The sequence below is a fragment of the Oncorhynchus keta genome, chromosome 1 (genome assembly GCF_023373465.1).
Source record: "Oncorhynchus keta strain PuntledgeMale-10-30-2019 chromosome 1, Oket_V2, whole genome shotgun sequence".
NCBI lineage: Eukaryota > Metazoa > Chordata > Actinopteri > Salmoniformes > Salmonidae > Oncorhynchus > Oncorhynchus keta.
The window spans coordinates 1,116,415-1,136,582 of NC_068421.1; the positions used below are offsets into that span (position 1 = coordinate 1,116,415).

The window sequence follows — 20,168 nt, forward strand, 5'->3', positions numbered from 1 at the left end:
GAGGCTATATACAGTAGCGAGGCTATATACAGTAGTGAGGCTATATACAGTAGCGAGGCTATATACAGTAGTGAGGCTATATACAGTAGTGAGGCTATATACAGTAGCGAGGCTATATACAGTAGTGAGGCTATATACAGTAGCGAGGCTATATACAGTAGTGAGGCTATATACAGTAGTGAGGCTATATACAGTAGCGAGGCTATATACAGTAGTGAGGCTATATACAGTAGCGAGACTATATACAGTAGCGAGGTTATATACAGTAGCGAGGCTATATACAGTAGAGAGGCTATATACAGTAGTGAGGCTATATACAGTAGCGAGGCTATATACAGTAGTGAGGCTATATACAGTAGAGAGGCTATATACAGTAGAGAGGCTATATACAGTAGCGAGGCTATACAGGCACCGGTTCGTCGGGCTAATTGAGGTCTCCCGCCCAAATGGCAAAGAACCTCTCAAGTGGCCACGCCTGCTCCCACGCCTGCTCCCATGTCTGCTCCCACGCCTGCTCCCATGTCTGCTCCCACGCCTGCTCCCATGTCTGCTCCCACGCCTGCCCCCACGCCTGCTCCCACCCCTGCCCCCACGCCTGCCCCCACGCCTGCTCCTACGCCTGCTCTCATTGGGTAAGTGGAGCATTGTCTGTAGCTCCTCCATAAACCCAACACAGAGAGCAGGTTGTGAGCCAGATAAAGACGTGGGACTGAGGGGGAGGCGGAGGTGGATGGGGGGGGATTACCTGTGTAATAGTGACACCTGTGTGACCTTATGAGTTGTGGGAGCAGAGCTGTTCTCTTAAAGCAGCCTGCCGTCTGTAAGGGAGGGGGGTAGACAGACTGGGGAGAGAGGGAGGGGGAGGGTAAGGGTATACAGACAGGGGAGAGAGGGAGGGGGAGGGTAAGGGTAGACAGACTGGGGAGAGAGGGAGAGGGAGGGGGTAGACAGACTGGGGAGAGAGGGAGGGGGAGGGGGGTAGACAGACTGGGGAGAGAGGGAGAGGGCATGGGAGGGAGGGGAGGGTAGACAGACTGGGGAGAGAGGGAGAGGGCGTGGGAGGGAGGGTAAGGGTAGACAGACTGGGGAGAGAGGGAGGGGGAGGGTAAGGGTAGACAGACTGGGGAGAGAGGGAGGGGGAGGGTAAGGGTAGACAGACTGGGGATAGAGGGAGGGGGAGGGTAAGGGGAGACAGACTGGGGAGAGAGGGAGGGGGAGGGTAAGGGTAGACAGACTGGGGATAGAGGGAGAGGGTGTGGGAGTGAGGGGGGGAGGGTAAGGGTAGACAGACTGGGGAGAGAGGGAGAGGGTGTGGGAGGGAGGGGGGGTAGACAGACTGGGGAGAGAGGGAGAGGGTGTGGGAGGAAGGGGGGGGGGTAAGGGTAGACAGACTGGGGAGAGAGGGAGAGGGTGTGGGAGGGAGGGAGGGTAGACAGACTGGGGAGAGAGGGAGAGGGTGTGGGAGGGAGGGGGGTAAGGGTAGACAGACTGGGGAGAGAGGGAGAAGGCGTGGGAGGGAGGGTAGACAGACTGGGGAGAGAGGGAGAGGGTGTGGGAGGGAGGGAGGGGGAGGGAGGGTAGACAGACTGGGGAGAGAGGGAGAGGGTGTGGGAGGGAGGGGGGTAAGGGTAAGGGTAGACAGACTGGGGAGAGAGGGAGAGGGTGTGGGAGGGAGGGGAGGGTAGACAGACTGGGGAGAGAGGGAGGGGAGGGTAAGGGTAGACAGACTGGGGAGAGAGGGAGGGGAGGGTAAGGGTAGACAGACTGGGGAGAGAGGGAGGGGAGGGTAAGGGTAGACAGACTGTGGAGAGAGGGAGAGGGCTTGGGAGGGAGGGGAGGGTAAGGGTAGACAGACTGGGGAGAGAGGGAGAGGGTGTGGGAGGGAGGGGAGGGTAGACAGACTGGGGAGAGAGGGAGGGGGAGGGTAAGGGTAGACAGACTGGGGAGAGAGGGAGAGGGGGGTAAGGGTCTGGGATGGGCATCACCTGAGCGCCACAGGTGAAAACCAACACCTGTTATATCCATATGCCTCTTAAAACCCTGAAATGATGCCAGCAGAGCACAAACACCAGGCACTTCAAAGTAATTTCTGTTTCATCTTCACAGCTTCTAAAATCAATAGAATTAAACCTGTTGTCCTTTGAAAACAACACGAAGGATCCTACATCACCACTAATATACCGTAGCTGACATTTCCACATTCAGAACATGACGTCATTCTCCCCCTCAGACACTTTAGTCCTCAATGTCCTTTAAACCTGTCACCTTTAAGGCATACTTACCAAGCTAGTGGAATTAAACCTGTCACCTTTAAGGCATACTTACCAAGCTAGTAGAATTAAACCTGTCACCTTTAAGGCATACTTACCAAGCTAGTAGAATTAAACCTGTCACCTTTAAGGCATACTTACCAAGCTAGTAGAATTAAACCTGTCACCTTTAAGGCATACTTACCAAGCTAGTAGAATTAAACCTGTCACCTTTAAGGCATACTTACCAAGCTAGTAGAATTAAACCTGTCACCTTTAAGGCATACTTACCAAGCTAGTAGAATTAAACCTGTCACCTTTAAGGCATACTTACCAAGCTAGTGGAATTAAACCAGACACCTTGAAGAAGGCATACTTACCAGGCTAGTAGAATTAAACCCAAGTTTTACCCTGTAGCTGGGTTTATAACACAATCTAACACATTCAGGTAGTCTATGTAAACACACACCTCTGAATTAACTTTTGTTACCATGGTGATGGGATGTGACGAACATCATTCTCTCCATGTCCACACTTCAAGACTGCTACCTGAAACACTTCTAGACTGCTACCTGAAACACACTTCAAGACTGCTACCTGAAACACTTCAAGACTGCTACCTGAAACACACTTCAAGACTGCTACCTGAAACACACTTCAAGACTGCTACCTGAATCACACTTCAAGACTGCTACCTGAATCACACTTCAAGACTGCTACCTGAAACACACTTCAAGACTGCTACCTGAATCACACTTCAAGACTGCTACCTGAAACACACTTCAAGACTGCTACCTGAAACACACTTCAAGACTGCTACCTGAAACACACTTCAAGACTGCTACCTGAAACACTTCAAGACTGCTACCTGAAACACACTTCAAGACTGCTACCTGAAACACACTTCAAGACTGCTACCTGAAACACACTTCAAGACTGCTACCTGAAACACACTTCAAGACTGCTACCTGAAACACACTTCAAGACTGCTACCTGAATCACACTTCAAGACTGCTACCTGAAACACACTTCAAGACTGCTACCTGAAACACACTTCAAGACTGCTACCTGAAACACACTTCAAGACTGCTACCTGAAACACACTTCAAGACTGCTACCTGAAACACACTTCAAGACTGCTACCTGAAACACACTTCTAGACTGCTACCTGAAACACACTTCAAGACTGCTACCTGAATCACACTTCAAGACTGCTACCTGAAACACACTTCAAGACTGCTACCTGAAACACACTTCAAGACTGCTACGTGAAACACTTCAAGACTGCTACCTGAAACACACTTCAAGACTGCTACCTGAAACACACTTCAAGACTGCTACCTGAAACACACTTCAAGACTGCTACCTGAAACACACTTCAAGACTGCTACCTGAAACACACTTCAAGACTGCTACCTGAAACACACTTCTAGACTGCTACCTGAAACACACTTCTAGACTGCTACCTGAAACACACTTCAAGACTGCTACCTGAAACACACTTCAAGACTGCTACCTGAAACACACTTCAAGACTGCTACCTGAATCACACTTCAAGACTGCTACCTGAAACACACTTCAAGACTGCTACCTGAAACACACTTCAAGACTGCTACCTGAAACACACTTCAAGACTGCTACCTGAAACACACTTCAAGACTGCTACCTGAAACACACTTCTAGACTGCTACCTGAAACACACTTCTAGACTGCTACCTGAAACACTTCAAGACTGCTACCTGAAACACACTTCAAGACTGCTACCTGAAACACACTTCTAGACTGCTACCTGAAACACACTTCTAGACTGCTACCTGAAACACTTCAAGACTGCTACCTGAAACACACTTCAAGACTGCTACCTGAAACACACTTCAAGACTGCTACCTGAAACACACTTCAAGACTGCTACCTGAAACACACTTCTAGACTGCTACCTGAAACACACTTCTAGACTGCTACCTGAAACACACTTCTAGACTGCTACCTGAATCACACTTCAAGACTGCTACCTGAAACACACTTCAAGACTGCTACCTGAAACACACTTCTAGACTGCTACCTGAAACACACTTCAAGACTGCTACCTGAAACACACTTCTAGACTGCTACCTGAAACACACTTCTAGACTGCTACCTGAAACACACTTCTAGACTGCTACCTGAAACACTTCAAGACTGCTACCTGAAACACACTTCAAGACTGCTACCTGAAACACACTTCAAGACTGCTACCTGAAACACTACAAGACTTTTAACTGACATCTCTACTTCAAAGACAATCCTACACTTCTATGTAATGTTTACTTAACAAACTATATGAGCACGTCCTTATGATCACACATTTCTGAAAGAGCGGAGCGCAGTACGGCACTAGAACGTTGAGCAGAACATGTAGGTAAGGAGGAGAGAATAGAGAGGACAGAGAGCTGTGTTAGGTTTGAGAGACCACAGAGCTGTGTTAGGTTTGAGAGACCACAGAGCTGTGTTAGGTTTGAGAGACCACAGAGCTGTGTTAGGTTTGAGAGACCACAGAGCTGTGTTAGGTTTGAGAGACCACAGAGCTGTGTTAGGTTTGAGTGGACCCAGAGCTGTGTTAGGTTTGAGAGAACACAGAGGACAGAGAGCTGTGTTAGGTTTGAGAGGACACAGAGGACAGAGGACACAGAGGACAGAGGACACAGAGGACAGAGAGCTGTGTTAGGTTTGAGAGGACACAGAGGACAGAGGACACAGAGGACAGAGGACACAGAGGACAGAGAGCTGTGTTAGGTTTGAGAGGACACAGAGGACACAGATGACACAGAGGACAGAGAGCTGTGTTAGGTTTGAGAGGACACAGAGGACAGAGGACACAGAGGACAGAGAGCTGTGTTAGGTTTGAGAGGACACAGAGGACAGAGGACACAGAGGACAGAGAGCTGTGGACCACTCCACTGTTTGTCTCTGTGTGAACTACATGCTGCTGTTCAGAGAGATAGATAGGTCTCAGAGATAACAACAAGTACAACTCTCATACTTTCCAGACATTCTGAGAGGTATTCTCTGGGTATCATTCTGTGTTGCTTTAAAGTCATTTCCCCCTTATTCCTCCCACCCCACACGCGCAGACACAGTCTGATGTTCAAGAACGTCCTTCAGAAACAGGCCTCCCGGGGAGGGATTTCAGTGAGACACCAAGATGTCAAAACCCATCCCTGTCACAACTTGTGTGTGTGTGTATCTTCCCACTCCGACTATCTCCGTCAGTATACCGCCTCTGCCTTTTAAATACAGCTCATCGTTTTCACAAGGGCTTTGTCAATCAAGTGGACTGAAGTCTTGCCACAAAGTCAGGAGAATTTCACCATCAGGGCTGCCATGAAGGGAGGTCAGGTGGGTTTGTTGTTATGGATTCCATCTTGGAGTAGAGTTCTGACTCATATGAAAGGAGAAGAGACAACACTATTCAACAAGACGATTGTCCCCTGCCTCCACCCAAAGAAATAATCAACATGAAACATTCTGTGTGAAAGAGAGAAATAAGAGAGAAAAACAGAGAGATATGGAGAGAGGAGTAGAAAGAGAGAGATATGGAGATAGAACGAGAGAGATATGGAGAGAGAAAGAGAGAGAAAGAGAGAGATATGGAGAGAGAAAGAGAGAGAGAGAAAGAGAGAGATATGGAGAGAGGAGTAGAAAGAGAGAGATATGGAGAGAGAAAGAGAGAGATATGGAGAGAGAAAGAGAGAGATATGGGAGAGAGAAAGAGAGAGAAAGAGAGAGAAATAGAGAAAAGGAGAGAGATATGGAGAGAGGAGTAGAAAGAGAGAGATATGGAGAGAGAAAAGAGAGAGATATGGAGAGAGAAAGAGAGAGATATGGAGATAGAAAGAGAGAGATATGGAGATAGAAAGAGAGAGATATAGAGATAGAAAGAGAGAGATATGGAGATAGAAAGAGAGAGATATGGAGAGAGAAAGAGAGAGATATGGGAGAGAGAAAGAGAGAGAAAGAGAGAGAAAGAGAGAGAAAAGGAGAGAGATATGGAGAGAGATATTGAGAGAGGAGTAGAAAGAGAGAGATATGGAGAGAGAAAGAGAGAGATATGGAGAGAGAAAGAGAGAGATATGGAGATAGAAAGAGAGAGATATGGAGATAGAAAGAGAGAGATATAGAGATAGAAAGAGAGAGATATGGAGAGAGAAAGAGAGAGATATGGAGAGAGAAAGAGAGAGAAAGAGAGAGAAAGAGAGAGATATGGAGAGAGAAAGAGAGAGAAAGAGAGAGATATGGAGAGAGAAAGAGAGAGAAAGAGAGAGAAAGAGAAAGAGAAAGAGAGAGAAAGAGAGAGAAAGAGAGAGATATGGAGAGAGAAAGAGAGAGAAAGAGAGAGATATGGAGAGAGAAAGAGAGAGAAAGAGAGAGATATGGAGAGAGAAAGAGAGAGAAAGAGAGAGAAAGAGAGAGGAATGGAGAGAGAAAGATAGAGAAAGAGAGGAATGGAGAGAGAAAGAGAGAGGAATGGAGAGAGAAAGATAGAGAAAGAGAGGAATGGAGAGATATGGAGAGAGAAAGAGAGAGAAAGAGAGAGAAAGAGAGAGGAATGGAGAGAGAAAGATAGAGAAAGAGAGGAATGGAGAGAGAAAGAGAGAGAAAGAGAGAGGAATGGAGAGAGAAAGATAGAGAAAGAGAGATATGGAGAGAGAAAGAGAGAGGAATGGAGAGAGAAAGAGAGAGAAAGAGAGAGGAATGGAGAGAGAAAGATAGAGAAAGAGAGATATGGAGAGAGAAAGAGAGAGGAATGGAGAGAGAAAGAGAGAGAAAGAGAGAGAAAGAGAGAGAAAGATAGAGAAAGAGAGATATGGAGAGATATGGAGAGAGAAAGAGAGAGAGAATGGAGAGAGAAAGATAGAGAAAGAGAGATGTGGAGAGAGGAATGGAGAGAGAAAGAGAGAGGAATGGAGAGATATGGAGAGAGAAAGAGAGAGGAATGGAGAGATATGGAGAGAGAAAGAGAGAGATTTTATGCAAGTAAAGTTGTACTGTATCAAAACAATCAGCTGTGATGGAAACAGGACGTTTCCATCGGTATAAATGCCGACATATAATTCCTTCCCTCGACATGGTGGGATCTTTTTGTGTCCATAAAATCAATTATGTGAGAAATGGCGGTTCATGTGTAAATATTGATATAAAACAAACATAATATCGAAGTTAACTTGGAGCCATCATGATGATACACTACGTATACAAAAGTATCTGGACACCCATTTAAATGAGTGGATTTGGCTATTTCAGCTACACTCCTTGCTGACAGGTGTATAACATCGAGCACACCGCCATGCAATCTCCATAGACAAACATTGGCAACAGGATGGCCTTACTGAAGAGCTCAGTGACTTTCTGTGTTTGGCGGATGCCAGGAGATCGCTACCTGCCCGAATGCATAGTTCCAACTGTAAAGTTTGGTGTATTAAAAGATTCATACAATTACACTATGGTATAATTAGGTCCTAAGAATTTGTTCTTAAACTGACTCGCCTGGTTAAATAAAGTTTAAATTAAATAAAACAATTCTCAAACACATTTCCACCCCTCTTTACATGTAATTCCTCATCCATTCTCCTTCATTCACATACAACATAAACCCGATGCATCTACACAACCCATTTCACCCCACCCTCCTATTCATATTCACCCCCTCCTTCACACATATTCATATTCACCCCCTCCTTCACACATATTCATATTCACCCCTCCTTCACTCCTATTCATATTCACCCCCTCCTTCACACATATTCATATTCACCCCTTCCTTCACTCCCATTCATATTCACCCCCTCCTTCACACATATTCACCCCTTCCTTCACTCCCATTCATATTCACCCCCTCCTACACTCCCATTCATATTCACCCCCTCCTACACTCCTATCCATATTCACCCCCTCCTACACTCCTATCCATATTCACCCCCTCCTACACTCCTATCCATATTCACCCCTCCTACACTCCTATCCATATTCACCCCTCCTTCATTCTCCTATCCATATTCACCCCCTCCTTCACTCCTATCCATATTCACCCCCTCCTTCACTCCTATCCATATTCACCCCCTCCTACACTCCTATCCATATTCACCCCCTCCTTCACTCCCATTCATATTCACCCCTCCTTCACTCCTATCCATATTCACCCCTCCTTCACTCCCATTCATATTCACCCCTCCTTCACTCCTATCCATATTCACCCCCTCCTTCACTCCTATCCATATTCACCCCCTCCTTCACTCCTATCCATATTCCTATCCCATATTCACCCCTTCCTACACTCCTATCCATATTCACCCCTCCTTCACTCCCATTCATATTCACCCCTCCTTCACTCCTATCCATATTCACCCCTCCTTCACTCCTATCCATATTCACCCCTCCTTCACTCCTATCCATATTCACCCCTCCTTCACTCCTATCCATATTCACCCCTCCTTCACTCCTATCCATATTCACCCCCTCCTACACTCCTATCCATATTCACCCCCTCCTACACTCCTATTCATATTCACCCCCTCCTACACTCCTATCCATATTCACCCCCTCCTTCACACCTATTCATATTCACCCCTTCCTTCACTCCCATTCATATTCACCCCCTCCTTCACACCTATTCATATTCACCCCTCCTTCACTCCCATTCATATTCACCCCCTCCTTCACTCCCATTCATATTCACCCCCTCCTACACTCCTATCCATATTCACCCCCTCCTTCACTCCTATCCATATTCACCCCCTCCTTCACTCCTATTCATATTCACCCCTCCTTCACTCCTATCCATATTCACCCCCTCCTTCACACATATTCATATTCACCCCTTCCTTCACTCCTATTCATATTCACCCCCTCCTTCACTCCCATTCATATTCACCTCCCCTCCTTCATATTCCTATCCCCTCCTTCACTCCTATCCATATTCACCCCCTCCTACACTCCTATCCATATTCACCCCCCTACACTCCTATCCATATTCACCCCCCTACACTCCTATCCATATTCACCCCTCCTACACTCCTATCCATATTCACCCCCTCCTACACTCCTATCCATATTCACCCCCTCCTACACTCCTATCCATATTCACCCCCTCCTACACTCCTATCCATATTCACCCCCTCCTACACTCCTATCCATATTCACCCCCTCCTACACTCCTATCCATATTCACCCCCTCCTTCACTCCCATTCATATGAACAGACACCCACTTACACCCAGCTCACACCCTCTCACCCACACACCCTCTCACCCTCACAACCTCTCACCCACACACCATCTCACCCTCACACCCTCTCACCCACACACCCTCTTGCCCTCTCAACCACACACCCTCTCAACCACACACCCTCTCGCCCTCTCACCCACACACCCTCTCACCCTTTCACCCTCTCACCCACACACCCTCTCCCCCTCTCACCCCACACCCATTCACCTTCTCACCCACACACCCTCTCCCCCTCTCACCCCACACCCATTCACCCTCTCCCCCCTCACCCCACACACCCTCACCCACACACCCTCTCACACACCCCTCACCCTCTCACCCACACACCCTCTCACCCTCTCACCCACACACCCTCTCACCCTCTCACCCACACACCCTCTCACCCACACACCCTCTCACCCACACACCCTCTATAGAACAATTACTGACATGGTGATCGATGTTTGACAAATACAAATATTCTCGCTCTTATCATCATGTGGACTTCCTGTATCTGCCAGCTGTTGGCTGAAAACACACATATCAAGACCATTTAACACAACAGTTTGAGATAAAACTATTGGCAGAGAGTTGAAAGTGCGATGGAAACACACTGAACGTTACATTTTTATTTGGTACCTGAAAAGTCACGTGATTTTTAAAAATATTGTGTCCCCTACGACATCACACACTGGTTATTAATCTGCAACAGGTCTGTTTAGTGGAAACACACCACCGGAGGGAGAAAATAGCATTAGAATATTCAGGTGAAAATATGTCACCAATTGAATGGAAACCTGGCTGATGAAGAGAGAAAAGGCCTGTCCTCCAGCCTGCTGTCTCTACTTCATAATGTCCTGTCCTCCAGCCTGCTGTCTCTACTTCATAATGTCCTCCAGCCTGCTGTCTCTACTTCATAATGTCCTCCAGCCTGCTGTCTCTACTTCATAATGTCCTGTCCTCCAGCCTGCTGTCTCTACTTCATAATGTCCTGTCCTCCAGCCTGCTGTCTCTACTTCATAATGTCCTCCAGCCTGCTGTCTCTACTTCATAATGTCCTCCAGCCTGCTGTCTCTACTTCATAATGTCCTGTCCTCCAGCCTGCTGTCTCTACTTCATAATGTCCTCCAGCCTGCTGTCTCTACTTCATAATGTCCTCCAGCCTGCTGTCTCTACTTCATAATGTCCTCCAGCCTGCTGTCTCTACTTCATAATGTCTTCCAGCCTGCTGTCTCTACTTCATAATGTCCTCCAGCCTGCTGTCTCTACTTCATAATGTCTTCCAGCCTGCTGTCTCTACTTCATAATGTCCTCCAGCCTGCTGTCTCTACTTCATAATGTCCTCCAGCCTGAGGTCTCTACTTCATAATGTCCTCCAGCCTGCTGTCTCTACTTCATAATGTCTTCCAGCCTGCTGTCTCTACTTCATAATGTCCTCCAGCCTGCTGTCTCTACTTCATAATGTCCTGTCCTCCAGCCTGCTGTCTCTACTTCATAATGTCCTCCAGCCTGCTGTCTCTACTTTAATGTCCTCCAGCCTGCTGTCTCTACTTCATAATGTCCTCCAGCCTGCTGTCTCTACTTCATAATGTCCTCCAGCCTGCTGTCTCTACTTCATAATGTCCTCCAGCCTGCTGTCAATACTTCATAATGTCCTCCAGCCTGCTGTCTCTACTTCATAATGTCCTCCAGCCTGCTGTCTCTACTCATAATGTCCTGTCCTCCAGCCTGCTGTCTCTACTTCATAATGTCCTGTCCTCCAGCCTGCTGTCTCTACTTCATAATGTCCTCCAGCCTGCTGTCTCTACTTCATAATGTCCTGTCCTCCAGCCTGCTGTCTCTACTTCATAATGTCCTCCAGCCTCTGTCCAGCCTGCTGTCTCTACTTCATAATGTCCTGTCCTCCAGCCTGCTGTCTCTACTTCATAATGTCCTGTCCTCCAGGCCTGCTGTCTCTACTTCATAATGTCCTGCCCTCCAGCCTGCTGTCTCTACTTCATAATGTCCTGTCCTCCAGGCCTGCTGTCTCTACTTCATAATGTCCTGTCCTCCAGCCTGCTGTCTCTACTTCATAATGTCCTGTCCTCCAGCCTGCTGTCTCTACTTCATAATGTCCTGTCCTCCAGCCTGCTGTCTCTACTTCATAATGTCCTGTCCTCCAGGCCTGCTGTCTCTACTTCATAATGTCCTGTCCTCCAGGCCTGCTGTCTCTACTTCATAATGTCCTGTCCTCCAGCCTGCTGTCTCTACTTCATAATGTCCTGTCCTCCAGGCCTGCTGTCTCTACTTCATAATGTCCTCCAGCCTGCTGTCTCTACGTCATAATGTCCTCCAGCCTGCTGTCTCTACTTCATAATGTCCTGTCCTCCAGCCTGCTGTCTCTACTTCATAATGTCCTCCAGCCTGCTGTCTCTACTTCATAATGTCCTCCAGCCTGCTGTCTTTACTTCATAATTTCCTGTCCTCCAGGCCTGCTGTCTCTACTTCATAATGTCCTGTCCTCCAGCCTGCTGTCTCTACTTCATAATGTCCTGTCCTCCAGCCTGCTGTCTCTACTTCATAATGTCCTGTCCTCCAGGCCTGCTGTCTCTACTTCATAATGTCATGTCCTCCAGCCTGCTGTCTCTACTTCATAATGTCCTGTCCTCCAGCCTGCTGTCTCTACTTCATAATGTCCTGTCCTCCAGCCTGCTGTCTCTACTTCATAATGTCCTGTCCTCCAGCCTGCTGTCTCTACTTCATAATGTCCTGTCCTCCAGCCTGCTGTCTCTACATCATAATGTCCTGTCCTCCAGCCTGCTGTCTCTACTTCATAATGTCCTCCAGCCTGCTGTCTCTACTTCATAATGTCCTGTCCTCCAGGCCTGATGTCTCTACTTCATAATGTCCTCCAGCCTGAGGTCTCTACTTCATAATGTCCTCCAGCCTGCTGTCTCTACTTCATAATGTCTTCCAGCCTGCTGTCTCTACTTCATAATGTCCTCCAGCCTGCTGTCTCTACTTCATAATGTCCTGTCCTCCAGCCTGCTGTCTCTACTTCATAATGTCCTGTCCTCCAGCCTGCTGTCTCTACTTCATAATGTCCTCCAGCCTGCTGTCTCTACTTCATAATGTCCTCCAGCCTGCTGTCTCTACTTCATAATGTCCTCCAGCCTGCTGTCTCTACTTCATAATGTCCTCCAGCCTGCTGTCAATACTTCATAATGTCCTCCAGCCTGCTGTCTCTACTTCATAATGTCCTCCAGCCTGCTGTCTCTACTTCATAATGTCCTGTCCTCCAGCCTGCTGTCTCTACTTCATAATGTCCTGTCCTCCAGCCTGCTGTCTCTACTTCATAATGTCCTCCAGCCTGCTGTCTCTACTTCATAATGTCCTGTCCTCCAGCCTGCTGTCTCTACTTCATAATGTCCTGTTCTCCAGCCTGCTGTCTCTACTTCATAATGTCCTGTCCTCCAGCCTGCTGTCTCTACTTCATAATGTCCTGTCCTCCAGGCCTGCTGTCTCTACTTCATAATGTCCTGCCCTCCAGCCTGCTGTCTCTACTTCATAATGTCCTGTCCTCCAGGCCTGCTGTCTCTACTTCATAATGTCCTGTCCTCCAGCCTGCTGTCTCTACTTCATAATGTCCTGTCCTCCAGCCTGCTGTCTCTACTTCATAATGTCCTGTCCTCCAGCCTGCTGTCTCTACTTCATAATGTCCTGTCCTCCAGGCCTGCTGTCTCTACTTCATAATGTCCTGTCCTCCAGCCTGCTGTCTCTACTTCATAATGTCCTGTCCTCCAGCCTGCTGTCTCTACTTCATAATGTCCTGTCCTCCACGCCTGCTGTCTCTACTTCATAATGTCCTCCAGCCTGCTGTCTCTACTTCATAATGTCCTCCAGCCTGCTGTCTCTACTTCATAATGTCCTGTCCTCCAGCCTGCTGTCTCTACTTCATAATGTCCTCCAGCCTGCTGTCTCTACTTCATAATGTCCTCCAGCCTGCTGTCTCTACTTCATAATGTCCTGTCCTCCAGCCTGCTGTCTCTACTTCATAATGTCCTGTCCTCCAGCCTGCTGTCTCTACTTCATAATGTCCTGTCCTCCAGCCTGCTGTCTCTACATCATAATGTCCTGTCCTCCAGCCTGCTGTCTCTACTTCATAATGTCCTCCAGCCTGCTGTCTCTACTTCATAATGTCCTGTCCTCCAGCCTGATGTCTCTACTTCATAATGTCCTGTCCTCCAGCCTGCTGTCTCTACTTCATAATGTCCTGTCCTCCAGCCTGCTGTCTCTACTTCATAATGTCCTGTCCTCCAGCCTGCTGTCTCTACTTCATAATGTCCTCCAGCCTGCTGTCTCTACTTCATAATGTTCTCCAGCCTGCTGTCTTTACTTAATAATGTCCTCCAGCCTGCTGTCTCTACTTCATAATGTCCTCCAGCCTGCTGTCTCTACTTCATAATGTCCTGTCCTCCAGCCTGCTGTCTCTACTTAATAATGTCCTCCAGCCTGCTGTCTCTACTTCATAATGTCCTGTCCTCCAGCCTGCTGTCTCTACTTCATAATGTCCTCCAGCCTGCTGTCTCCACTTCATAATGTCCTGTCCTCCAGCCTGCTGTCTCTACTTCATAATGTCCTCCAGCCTGCTGTCTCCACTTCATAATGTCCTGTCCTCCAGCCTGCTGTCTCTACTTCATAATGTCCTCCAGCCTGCTGTCTTTACTTCATAATGTCCTCCAGCCTGCTGTCTCTACTTCATAATGTCCTGTCCTCCAGCCTGCTGTCTCTACATCATTATGTCCTCCAGCCTGCTGTCTCCACTTCATAATGTCCTGTCCTCCAGCCTGCTGTCTCTACTTCATAATGTCCTCCAGCCTGCTGTCTCTACTTCATAATGTCCTGCAGCCTGCTGTCTCTACTTCATAATGTCCTGTCCTCCAGCCTGCTGTCTCCACTTCATAATGCCCTCCAGCCTGCTGTCTCTACTTCATAATGTCCTCCAGCCTGCTGTCTTTACTTAATAATGTCCTCCAGCCTGCTGTCTCTACTTCATAATGTCCTCCAGCCTGCTGTCTCTACTTCATAATGTCCTGTCCTCCAGCCTGCTGTCTCTACTTCATAATGTCCTCCAGCCTGCTGTCTCTACTTCATAATGTCCTGCAGCCTGCTGTCTCTACTTCATAATGTCCTGTCCTCCAGCCTGCTGTCTCTACTTCATAATGTCCTCCAGCCTGCTGTCTCTACTTCATAATGTCTTCCAGCCTGCTGTCTCTACTTCATAATGTCCTGTCCTCCAGCCTGCTGTCTCTACTTCATAATGTCCTCCAGCCTGCTGTCTCTACTTCATAATGTCCTGTCCTCCAGCCTGCTGTCTCTACTTCATAATGTCCTCCAGCCTGCTGTCTCCACTTCATAATGTCTTCCAGCCTGCTGTCTCTACTTCATAATGTCCTGTCCTCCAGCCTGCTGTCTCCACTTCATAATGTCCTGTCCTCCAGCCTGCTGTCTCAACTTCATAATGACATTCATATTCTAAACACACACACACACACACACACACACACACACACACACACACACACACACACACACACACACACACACACACACACACACACACACACACACACACACACACACACACACACACACACACACACACACACACACACACACACACACACACATACACACACTCTGGCAGTGTCAATGCGACATGAGAATAACAATCAGTCTGCTGGCTACAGAAAGCTGTTCTACTCTCTCACTCCCCTTCCCCCATCTCTCCATCCATTTCTCAATCAAAGGAATGAACTACACCTCTCTCTCTCTATCTCTCTCTCAGATTGCTGTGCGCCATGAAGAACTGCGCCATCCACAGTTCTTCATTCTGATGAGAAGGGGATTCAGATTGGGAGAGGTTTTATACATTCATTTGTACCAATTTATCTGTTTCAGATCCAACCTCCTGGGAGAGGACTGTGGGACTGATCCTATTGTTATGCAGCTTAGCCCTCCTCCCTCCTCCCTCCCTCCCTCCCTCCCTCCCTCCCTCCCTCCCTCCCTCCCTCCCTCCCTCCCTCCCTCCCTCCCTCTCCTCAACAACACACTACAGAGAACAGTGACATCTCTGAAACTATAGCTCCTCTTCATAATAGAACAGAATCGTCTCCACTCCTCCATTTCACTCCCTCCTTTCCCTCCATTCCTCTGACTACCTCCAACTCCACTGTATTGAACAAGTGATGAAGAGATGACCTGACAACAGCTTAGTCCACTGATACAGAACAAGAACAAAACATCCTTCTTTCCCCTTCTCAATTACCCAGCCTGCTCTCCCCCTACCCTGTCACGCCGTGTCCCCCAACCTTCTCTCCCCCTACCCTGTCATGCCGTGTCCCCCAGCCTTCTCTCCCCCTACCCTGTCACGCCGTGTCCCCCAACCTTCTCTCCCCCTACCCTGTCATGCCGTGTCCCCCAGCCTTCTCTCCCCTACCCTGTCATGCCGTGTCCCCAGCCTTCTCTCCCTACCCTGTCATGCCGTGTCCCCCAACCTTCTCTCCCCTACCCTGTCATGCCGTGTCCCCAGCCTCTCTCCCCAGCCTGTCATGCCGTGTCCCCCAGCCTTCTCTCCCCTACCCTGTCATGCCGTGTCCCCCAGCCTTCTCTCCCCTACCCTGTCATGCCTTGCCCCAGCCTTCTCTCCCTACCCTGTCATGCCGTGTCCCCCAGCCTTCTCTCCCCTACCCTGTCATGCCGTGTCCCCAGCCTTCTCTCCCCTACCCTGTCATGCCGTGTCCCCCAGCCTTCTCTCCCCTACCCTGTCATGCCGTGTCCCCCAGCCTCTCTCCCCTACCCTGTCATGCCGTGTCCCCAGCCTTCTCTCCCTTTACCCTGTCATGCCGTGTCCCCAACCTTCTGTCTCCCCTACCCTGTCATGCCGTGTCCCCAGCCTTGTCTCCCCTACCCTGTCATGCCGTGTCCCCCAGCCTTTCTCTCCCCTACCCTGTCATGCCGTGTCCCCAGCCTTCTCTCCCACTACCCTGTCATGCCTTGTCCCCCAGCCTTCTCTCCCCTACCCTGTCATGCCGTGTCCCCCAGCCTCTCTCCCCTACCCTGTCATGCCGTGTCCCCCAGCCTTCTCTCCCTACCCTGTCATGCCGTGTCCCCAGCCTTCTCTCCCCTACCCTGTCATGCCGTGTCCCCAGCCTCTCTCCCCTACCCTGTCATGCCGTGTCCCCAGCCTTCTCTCCCCTACCCTGTCATGCCGTGTCCCCAGCTTCTCTCCTCTACCCTGTCATGCCGTGTCCCCAGCCTCTCTCTCCCCTACCCTGTCATGCCGTGTCCCCAGCCTCTCTCCCTACCCTGTCATGTCCGTGTCCCCAGCCTTCTCTCCCTACCCTGTCAGAATGCCGTGTCCCCCAGCCTTCTCTCCCCCTACCCTGTCATGCCGTGTCCCCAGCCTTCTCTCCCCTACCCTGTCATGCCGTGTCCCCAACCTTTCTCTCCCCTACCCTGTCATGCCGTGTCCCCCAACCTTCTTCCCTACCCTGTCATGCCGTGTCCCCAGCCTTCTCTCCCCTACCCTGTCATGCCGTGTCCCCAGCCTCTCTCCCCTACCCTGTCATGCCGTGTCCCTCAGCCTTCTCTCCCCTACCCTGTCATGCCGTGTCCCCCAACCTTCTCTCCCCCTACCCTGTCATGCCGTGTCCCCCAACCTTCTCTCCCTACCCTGTCATGCCGTGTCCCCAACCTTCTCTCCCCTACCCTGTCATGCCGTGTCCCCCAACCTTTCTCCCCTACCCTGTCATGCCGTGTCCCCCCAACCTTCTCTCCCTACCCTGTCATGCCGTGTCCCCCAGCCTTCTCTCCCCTACCCTGTCATGCCGTGTCCCCCAGCCTTTCCCTCCCCTACCCTGTCATGCCGTGTCCCCCAGCCTTCTCTCCCCCTACCCTGTCATGCCGTGTCCCCCAGCCTTCTCTCCCCCTACCCTGTCATGCCGTGTCCCCCAGCCTTCTCTCCCCTACCCTGTCATGCCGTGTCCCTCAGCCTTCTCTCCCCCTACCCTGTCATGCCGTGTCCCCCAGCCTTCTCTCCCCCTACCCTGTCATGCCGTGTCCCCAGCCTTCTCTCCCCCTACCCTGTCATGCCGTGTCCCTCAGCCTTCTCTCCCCCTACCCTGTCATGCCGTGTCCCCCAGCCTTCTCTCCCCTACCCTGTCATGCCGTGTCCCCCCAGCCTTTCTCCCCCTACCCTGTCATGCCGTGTCCCCAACCTTCTCTCCCCTACCCTGTCATGCCGTGTCCCCCAACCTTCTCTCCCCTACCCTGTCAGCCGTGTCCCCCAGCCTTCTCTCCCTACCCTGTCATGCCGTGTCCCCCAGCCTTCTCTCCCCTACCCTGTCATGCCGTGTCCCCAGCCTTCTCTCCCCTACCCTGTCATGCCGTGTCCCCCCAACCTTCTCTCCCCTACCCTGTCATGCCGTGTCCCCCAGCCTTCTCTCCCCTACCCTGTCATGCCGTGTCCCCCAGCCTTCTCTCCCCCTACCCTGTCATGCCGTGTCCCCCAGCCTTCTCTCCCCTACCCTGTCATGCCGTGTCCCCAACCTTCTCTCCCCTACCCTGTCATGCCGTGTCCCCCAGCCTTCTCTCCCCCTACCCTGTCATGCCGTGTCCCCCAGCCTTCTCTCCCCTACCCTGTCATGCCGTGTCCTCAGCCTTCCTCCCCTACCCTGTCATGCCGTGTCCCCCAACCTTCTCTCCCCTACCCTGTCATGCCGTGTCCCCAGCCTTCTCTCCCCTACCCTGTCATGCCGTGTCCCTCAGCCTTCTCTCCCCCTACCCTGTCATGCCGTGTCCCCCAGCCTTCTCTCCCCTACCCTGTCATGCCGTGTCCCCCAACCTTCTCTCCCCTACCCTGTCATGCCGTGTCCCCCAGCCTCTCTCCCCTACCCTGTCATGCCGTGTCCCCAGCCTTCTCTCCCCTACCCTGTCATGCCGTGTCCCCCAGCCTTCTCTCCCCCTACCCTGTCATGCCGTGTCCCCAGCCTTCTCTCCCCTACCCTGTCATGCCGTGTCCCCAGCCTTCTCTCCCTACCCTGTCATGCCGTGCCCCCAGCCTTCTCTCCCCTACCCTGTCATGCCGTGTCCCCCAGCCTTCTCTCCCCTACCCTGTCATGCCGTGTCCTCAGCCTTCTCTCCCTACCCTGTCATGCCGTGTCCCCAACCTTCTCTCCCCTACCCTGTCATGCCGTGTCCCTCAGCCTTCTCTCCCCTACCCTGTCATGCCGTGTCCCTCAGCCTTCTCTCCCCTACCCTGTCATGCCGTGTCCCCAGCCTTCTCTCCCCTACCCTGTCATGCCGTGTCCCCAGCCTTCTCTCCCCTACCCTGTCATGCCGTGTCCCCCAACCTTCTCTCCCTACCCTGTCATGCCGTGTCCCCCAACCTTCTCTCCCCTACCCTGTCATGCCGTGTCCCTCAGCCTTCTCTCCCCTACCCTGTCATGCCGTGTCCCCCAACCTTCTCTCCCCCTACCCTGTCATGCCGTGTCCCCCAACCTTCTCTCCCCTACCCTGTCATGCCGTGTCCCCCAACCTTCTCTCCCCTACCCTGTCATGCCGTGTCCCCAACCTTCTCTCCCCTACCCTGTCATGCCGTGTCCCCAACCTTCTCTCCCCTACCCTGTCATGCCGTGTCCCCCAACCTTCTCTCCCCTACCCTGTCATGCCGTGTCCCCCAGCCTTCTCTCCCCTACCCTGTCATGCCGTGTCCCCCAGCCTTCTCTCCCCTACCCTGTCATGCCGTGTCCCCAGCCTTCTCTCCCCTACCCTGTCATGCCGTGTCCCCCAGCCTTCTCTCCCCTACCCTGTCATGCCGTGTCCCCAGCCTTCTCTCCCCTACCCTGTCATGCCGTGTCCCTCAGCCTTCTCTCCCCTACCCTGTCATGCCGTGTCCCCAACCTTCTCTCCCCTACCCTGTCATGCCGTGTCCCCAGCCTTCTCTCCCCTACCCTGTCATGCCGTGTCCCTCAGCCTTCTCTCCCCTACCCTGTCATGCCGTGTCCCCCAACCTTCTCTCCCCTACCCTGTCATGCCGTGTCCCCCAGCCTTCTCTCCCCTACCCTGTCATGCCGTGTCCCTCAGCCTTCTCTCCCCTACCCTGTCATGCCGTGTCCCCAACCTTCTCTCCCCTACCCTGTCATGCCGTGTCCCCCAGCCTTCTCTCCCCTACCCTGTCATGCCGTGTCCCCCAGCCCTCTCTCCCTACCCTGTCATGCCGTGTCCCCAGCCTTCTCTCCCCTACCCTGTCATGCCGTGTCCCCCAACCTTCTCTCCCCTACCCTGTCATGCCGTGTCCCCCAGCCTTCTCTCCCCTACCCTGTCATGCCGTGTCCCCCAGCCTTCTCTCCCCTACCCTGTCATGCCGTGTCCCCCAGCCTTCTCTCCCCTACCCTGTCATGCCGTGTCCCCAACCTTCTCTCCCCCTACCCTGTCATGCCGTGTCCCCCAGCCTTCTCTCCCCCTACCCTGTCATGCCGTGTCCCCCAGCCTTCTCTCCCCTACCCTGTCATGCCGTGTCCCCCAGCCTTCTCTCCCCCTACCCTGTCATGCCGTGTCCCCCAGCCTTCTCTCCCCCTACCCTGTCATGCCGTGTCCCCCAGCCTTCTCTCCCCCTACCCTGTCATGCCGTGTCCCCAGC

The 20,168-nt window shown here is 51.2% G+C and overlaps 1 protein-coding gene across 1 annotated transcript in view; it reads right to left on the bottom strand.

The window, feature by feature from the left end:
• The window catches only part of LOC127933004 (neuroserpin-like), a 60,409-nt gene that overhangs the window by 25,159 nt on the left and 15,082 nt on the right, over positions 1 to 20,168 (bottom strand). The gene's annotated exons all lie outside the window — the stretch shown is intronic.